Below are 8167 nucleotides of genomic sequence, written 5' to 3'. Positions count from 1 at the left end.
TTCCTTCCTTTTTTCAGTAAAAGAAAACCTCTGATGTTTTCAGGAACCATTCCTTCCTGTTGCTCAGTCCCCACGACTCACCATCCCTACCTTCCAGTTCTAGATCAAAACCAAATCTGGCCCATTCGAGCCGCATCCTTCAAACCACTTCATATTCATAGCTATATAACCTGAGCCAAGCTAGGCAAAGTCTTCCAAAGCCTTTGCTGGAGTTCGTAGGGAAAAGACTTCCTTTTCAGGGTCTTGGGAAACTAAAGATCTAGTTAAGTCTGAATCTGCTGATGGAATGAAGCAGGAGGTATAGGGGAGAAGAGTTGAAGAGGGAAAGGAGGACAACAGAAAAGATAAAGAAGGAAATGAAAGATGATGGACAAAAAGGGAAAGGTAATGATAAGAATCCTTCCTATGCAACATATCTTTGAAATAAATTGTTTTAGTTTGGGGATAGTATTTGAACCCAAAAATTATTTTAAATTATGGAACAGAAGGGAGTTACCAATTTTCAAGTGTTGAATTGCTTTAAATAGCTATATCACTATATCTAATCTTGCTATGTTGGAAAGTTCCTCAAAATTAAGGCAGAAAAATGGTCCACGGATGGGAGTGAAAAATTCTTTCATTTAGAAAGGAAGCTGAGCGTGTGTGTTTTCCATTCTGTTTTATCTTATACAGGAGTCTACCTAAGAACCCTCTTCATTTCCCTTCATCACTCTCTATTGAAATTCATGGACTTTAAAAGAATCTTAAGGATAATGAGGAGGGTGAGATTTATTATTATTTAGAGAATTTTAATGATCAGAGAAACCAAGAACTTATGTTAGCATAAAATACTTAACATCACATTCTGTATTTACCAAAACAGATGCAAAATTATGTCAACTAATTTCTACTTAATCCATTGTTGGAATAATTTATTTATGAAGATTAACTTGAATAACATTCCAATCAGTAGGAGAACTGGAATGGGGGGAAAGCATAAATAGTATAAATAAATAATGAAGTGAAATAAAAATGAAGAGACCATAGAAACAAGTCAGTGCTGCGTGTTCTCCCTTCACATGAAAGAAGAATATGAAGGATCTTTTGTGCCAATGTCAATGAAATGTGGAATGGGCTGGGCTCCTGGATTTCAGGGAATGGCTTTATTTTACAGCAGCCAATGACTGTCTTCTAACTTATTCTGTCCACATTCTTGTCTCTGCCTTTTTCCAGTATTTATGGAAGAATCCATCATTTTCTAGTTATTTTCAGTTTCACCTTCATTCAGGAAACTATGAAGGGCACTCATTCTGTACTCTTCACATTACAGGTAGAGAAGAACATCCATTCAAGGAAGCCCTCACCTGACTCTGGTACTTCCCTCATTACCTCTTGAATAGCACTTGTCCAATACTGCCTTTGACTGGGTGGGTGAGTTAATTCTGAGATAATGTTTTAGCAAAGCTATATGGGACACAACAGAAGCCTTATTCTACAACTATTTTTACTTGTAAAACGTTGAAATAGCAATATATTTTAAATCTCCCTCTGTCCAACTTCCCAACCAATCAATCCATTCATTCAGACAGGAAACTAGACAAGGAAGAGGGATATTGAGGGTTGACTCCTTGAATCTCAATGATAACTGGGATGGATTTTCAGTCATTACAGTTAAGGTCTCATACTATATTTCATTAAAAACTTCTCCTCTTCTGGGGCGCCTGGGTGGCTTAGTCGGTTAAGCGGCCGACTTTCGCTTAGGTCATGATCTCGCGGTTCATGGGTTTGAGCCCTGCGTCGGGCTCTGTGCTGACTGCCAGCTCAGAGCCTGGAGCCTATTTCAGAGTCTGTGTCTCCCTCTCTCTCTCTAACCCTCCCCTGTTCACGTTCTCTCTCTCTCTCTCTCTCTCTCTCTCCTAGAAATAAATTTTAAAAAAAAACAAACTTCTCCTCTTCTTCACTCGGGTCTGGCCCATTATCCACACACCTCAAGTGGGGAAAGGAATGTGGTTCATTCTTTCACTCTTGTCCTCTCCTTTATTCACTAGGCAATGCCTTCCTTCCTGATCTCTGTGGCAGCCTTACTCTGCTCTCCTTTCTCACAGCCTACAGTTCCCTCACCCCAGTAAGCTGCTGTGTTGGGTGGGTTCCGTAAGATGGCTTCAGCCCAGTCACCCATCATGAGAGACAGTATAGCAGCCAGATTCCTGGTATTTCATTTGCCATCCACATGACCCATATATATAATGGAAAAGCTAAAATATCAATATCATGTGGTTAAGGATTAAATAAGTTAATATGCCATATATACATACATGGCATATATATTTATTATTATTATTATTATTATTTGGAAAACGGCATGAAGAATTGCATATCTAAGTATAAAAAACAATGTAGATATTGGTGGTAAGTAATTAGAAGAGCTGGTAGTTCCATGATCATGCAACAAATGAAATGGAATAGCACAGAAACAACAATTCTTAACAAAGAGAGCCAAGGAAAGAGACAGCCAAGGAGAACCTAAGGGTTTCAACCCTGGCCATTGGAAGGACTATGTGCAAGCGATAGACTGCAACCACTCAGGAACAATCAGTACAGCTTGTGGGATAAACTTGAAAGTATTTCCTAAGCCACACAGAGAAGCATCAGCAGAGGGCAGAAGACTTACTGGCTCAAGAGGCTTCGGGGCTCTACATCTGACCAAACACTGATTGAAAAAGAAGCTATTCCAACCCAGAGATGACTTCTAGGAAGCTTAAATTAAAATTAAATGATAGTTATCCCTGTTCTGGAAAACTGGATGCATGCTTAAGACTGCAACCTCTCAGAGATTACTAGGAAAGGCAGTTGCAAATATCTAGACTGTGGCTGAATGTGGAACAAAACCATAAAATCCCTGAATTGTGAAAGCAGTCTCCAGGTCATATGTATATACAATGATAAAGGCTTACATATACTCAGGAAATTCTAACTGGCTTGGAGAGCTCAAGGACAGCCTTTGTCCAATGACTCAGGAGCTTAACGCATAATAGAAGTACCAGAAGGAGAGGAGAAACATATTCAAAAAAATAATGTCAGAACTTGATTGGAATTAGAGTTGGGGTGGAAAGACAGAAAACAGGTGGGAGCGAGGAAAGTAGGTGGTATAGAAAAGTGGCTAAAACATGTTTCGTAGCAGCAATATCTGTTTGGTTTTAATTTCTATTATATGCTGTACCTTGTAAATCTACCACCATATAACCCAACTCTTCAGCAAAAATCTATTGTGCAACAACATATGCGATCTATGTTGAGAAAATTAAGGGAAAAAAACTATAGAGATGGAGAAAGCAAGCACTGGGCACAGGTACTAAACAGAAGAAAGATCAAGAAATCAAAGCCAGAGTGGGGCGCCTGGGTGGCTTAGTCGGTTGGGCGTCCGACTTTCGCTTGGGTCATGATCTCGCGGTTCGTGGGTTCGAGCCCCGCGTCGGGCTCTGTGCTGACTGCCAGCTCAGAGCCTGGAGCCTCAGAGTCTGTGTCTCCCTCTCTCTCTGACCCTCCCCTGATCGCGCTGTCTCTCTCTCTCTCTCCTGGAAATAAATAAAACATTAAAAAATTTAAAAAAAAAAAAAAAGAAAGAAATCAAAGCCAGAGTTGACTGAGCCATAAGCAGTCAAGGATCATCTGATAAACTGCAAGAAATGTTGGCCTTCACCCTGCACTTAATGTGAGATTTAAGCCAGTTTTAACTGAATTTTCAGGGACAAAGAAAAATCAGCCAGGTTGCAATTCTTCTTATAAATTCAAAAATGGGTAATACAATTACTGCCCAAATTGTACTAAAAGCTTAATGGAAAAAGAACTTGATCTTAGTTGTGCGTTCTTAACTTACTACATGGCTTCAAAATACATCTAAACAATGAGTTGCAGAGCATATAGATTCATACTCCTTGCCTCAGATAAATGTGTGTGTGTTCTTTTTCCTTTAAGGGTGATTTAATTCACATCACATTTTTGCATACCTAGGGAAACAGGAGTAAGTTGAACTTACAACCGTGATGTCTGCTGTAAGATCATTTCCCCATCTTTCAATATGAATCTTCTCACCAGTGGGAAAAGATTCCAAACTGCTTGGCTGCGGGCTCACTTCATAATACATCAAAGCCTCGGCTGTATCCTGGCAGCGAGCCATTCCAGAGGGGCCCTGCCATTCTCATCATCTCCAATGTCTTCAAAACTTGTGTACTCATTTTGTTCAACGTGAACTCTTTTGTATAAAAGATAAACACTCTTTAATAAGGATTCTGTACATCTTAGATCTGAGAAAATGCATGAACAGTAAACAAGTGTATGTGAGTGAAGAGAAGAGGGAGCTAAATGCACAGGATGTCTTTGATTGAAGAGAATTTCAGCATAGGAGATTTTATGTTTTTAATGTCATTAAGACCATCGCAACTGTCTTCTTTTCCTTTATAACAATGGAAGAATGACCTTTTTCTTGAATGGGAGATCCTAACTGTAACAATACCTTTGTTTTTTTTTTAAGAATAGAGACTTAATTTTCCTGGAGTTAACAAGCACCTGTAGCTGAGACTCAGCGAGGCCAAAGCACTTCTGAGAAATGAGCCATATAGGCTCTTTGACCCTGAGTGAACCTCAAGGTCAAGGAGTAACTGATGGAGAAAGCATGTGCGTCCAAGCTGAATTTCAGGGTGAGCCGATAAGGACTGATTCAGATTAATGCAGGGGTTATGGGACTGAATCATGAGCAGCCAGAGGAATGAACATGATTGCCACAGCCAGGAGCACTACACCACCCACTGACTGTGTCACCTTGGCCAGTGGCAAAGTTAACATCTATGCACCTCCATTTTCTCTTATGTAAAAGGAAGATTATACTTTTTAACCTCATAAGGTTATTCTGGGCATGAATGAGACACTGTGGGTAAAATACCTGTAAGCTAACTTGGCAGAGATAGCTTTTTTTTCCCCTACTGTCATCCCCGACTAATAAAATAAGTCTAAAATAAAATCTTTACAAATAAGGATTGATAATTCCTCATGAATATCTGTTTTAAGAACAGTGTGTTTGTTACCAACATGATGTGGAGAATTCACGACCGTGATTTATGATGGAAGGAGGTTTGCAATGAAATCCACTTTTGATGCTCAGATAAAGGATAGCGAGGGGAACGCTCATGTCACCTAGAAGCATCACACCTAATATCCCTTCTTGAGAAGTTATTAATTTAAATCAGCAAGCACAAAGTTGTTGAGAGGCAGAAAATGCCGCAGAGCCCATAGACCACAAGCAGGTCCCCACCCTCGTGTGGTGCGGTATCTGCTCGCCAGTGTTTTCATCTGTACAAATGAGCGGGAGGCAGATGGCGGGGGTTATCTCATTCTGTTTCTAATTGGCACTTGCATTTTCTTCAAAATAAAAATCATTTCAATAACCAACGCTCAAGCAATTGACTGAGTGCTCCTTTCAGCAAGGCTACAGAATTTATCTAGGATGATACTATACAGAAATGCTGTTTCCAGAGAGCCCCGCAGGGCTGTATTGCATGCCTGACTAGTTAGAGAAGCCTGGAGTATACTAGAAACTCTTGGGACTCACAAGGGCTGCAGGGAAGTAGGTTTCCCTGGGTTTCTAATGAGGGCATCAGATGCCCTTGGAGTCAACCACCTGCTGCACTATGAAAATGCTCCACTGAAAATTCCAGAAGGCTTTCTGGGAAGGTGAGAGTAGTATGAAGTAAAACATACAAATGTCTCTTCAATTTTCGGGTCTCTATCTCATCAAAGTGATAATTTTATAGTTTATCTGGCATTTTCTCATAGTTAGAATAGGGACAGCTTTCTTCAACAGTCATCGTTTGCTCTATGAAGAGGCAGGACATCAGAGAGGGTTAATGGGGCCACGTGGGAAAAGCAGATCCAGCCTGTATTATAGGATAATCCACTCCTGCTAATTAAGTGGCTTTAAGCAAGTTACCCAAAGTTTTTAAGTCTTGTGTTCTTCATCTGTAAGGTAGGTGCTGATGATAATGCATACATGACAGAATATTGATGAGTGTTAAATAAATTAATATGGAAAATAACTTTCTCAAAGCTTAATGTTCAGGCAAATCAGTAGGAATCTTAGTAAAATGCAGATTCTGACTGAGCAGTTATGATTATGCATCACATGTATTTTAGGGCTGCTGGTGCTACAAAGATCTTTTTAGTAGCCAATCTTTAGAGAGATTGTCTCAGGCTTGGCACATTGGAAGTATTGAGTAAATATTAGCTTTATTATGATTATTTTTATGCATTAAACACTCCAAATCAAAGAACTCTGCATGCTGGCGTTCCTTTCAGCTATTGGATGCCTCTGGAACTCTCTATTAACCCTCAGAAGCAGTGACATTCAAGAAAAGTTTGCATATAATAAAAGTAAAATCACCTTAGGGTAGTAGGCTGAATATTCTCACCCAAAGAGATTGGGTCCTAATACTTGGAACCTGTAAAGGTTACTTTATAAGGAAAAGGGTCTTTGCAGATGTGACTAAATTTAGAATTCTGAAATGAGATTACCCTGGATTATCTGGGTGAGCCCTAAATGCCATTACAAGTGTCCTCATAAGACAATGACTGGGCAGGGCTGGGGGGCCAGTAGATTAGATGCACATACAGAGGAGAAAGTGATGTAAAGACAGAGGCAGAGACTGGATTGAGGTGGTCAGAAGCCATGGAGAAGCTGGCGGCCACCAAAAGATGGAAGAAGGAAAGAATCTTCTCTTAGAGTTTCCACAGGTGCAGCCCTGCTGACACCTTGACTTTGGACTCCTGGCCCCAGAACTGTGAAAGAAGAGATTTCTTTCTTTCTTTTTTTTTTTTTTTACATTTTTAACTTTTATTTGTTTTTGAGAGACAGAACGAAACAGAGCGTTAATGGGGGAGGAGCAGAGAGAGAGGGAGAGTCAGAATCCAAAGCAGGCTCCAGGCTCTGAGCTGTCATCACAGAGCCCGACACAGGGCCCGAACCCACGAACCGTGAGATCATGACCCATGCTGAAGTCGGACGCTTAACCACCTGAGCCACCCAGGTGCCCCAGATTTCTTTTGTTTTAAGTCTCCACGTTTATAACAGTTTGTTACAGCACTAGTAGGAAGTGGACGCAACTGGTTTAAGTAAAATGTTCACATGTATACAAATGAAGTTGTGAATATTTCAAAAGCCAAGCATTTGACAGAGTAAATTATTTTCTCTTTGCTTAAAGAAAGGTCCTGACCATCACGAAAAACATAAAGAGACTAAAAGCATATTAACAATGAGATTTTATTTTAGGAAATTAGAAAAACCTTATATTCTGCTCTTTGTTTTTAATGTTTATCTATTCTGAGAGAGAGAGAGAGAGAGCAGGGAGAATGGCAGAGAGAGGAGAGAGAGAATCCCAAGCAGGCTCCATGCTCAGTATGAAGCCCAACGTGGGGCTCAGTCCCACAACTATGTGATCATGACCTGAGCCAAAATCAAGAGCCAAGCACTTAGCAGATTGGGCTACCGAGGCACCTCCCTCTGTTCTGCTTTTATGTAAAATGTAGAGTTTCAAAGAAAGTTGTTGCTATTCTAACCATGAGAAAATGCCAGATAAACTACCAAATTATCACTTTTAGGAGACAGAGACCTGAAATCGAAGAGACATTTGTTTGTTTTACTTAACTGGCCTACACTATTCTTTCACCTTCCCCCAAAGTCTTCCAGAATTTTCAGTGGAGTATTTTTGTAGTGCAGTGGGTGGTTGACTCCAAGGACATCTGATGCCCTCAATGTCCCCCAGGCCCTGGAAAAGGCAGGATTCAGCTGTGTTCAGCCTTTCCCATCTGAAAGTATGGGATTTTATCAGAAAGCACCCTGCCTCCCATCCCTGCCAGAACTGGAAAAAAGAAATGGGTTACTTGGTGTTCACAGTTTGTTTTTCAAGTTTAATCATATGTAAAAAGCAACTTTCAAGAAAAAGCTGGCAACCCAGGATTCTATACACAATGAAAAAAATTAGGTGAAATAAAAATTTTGTTTTGGATAACAAAAGCTAAAAAATGCCAACAGAAATGTTCTTCAGAAAGTCCTCAAAGAAGTTCATTAAGCAAAAGCAGTTTGGTAGCAAATGCAAACTTAGATCTACACAGAGAAGAGTGGGGATAATCATAAAAGTTA

Source organism: Crocuta crocuta, unplaced genomic scaffold, assembly GCF_008692635.1.
Source record: "Crocuta crocuta isolate KB4526 unplaced genomic scaffold, BGI_CrCroc_1.0 scaffold89, whole genome shotgun sequence".
Lineage (NCBI taxonomy): Eukaryota > Metazoa > Chordata > Mammalia > Carnivora > Hyaenidae > Crocuta > Crocuta crocuta.
The sequence above is the reverse complement of the archived record's forward strand: the minus strand, read 5'-3'. Positions refer to the sequence as shown.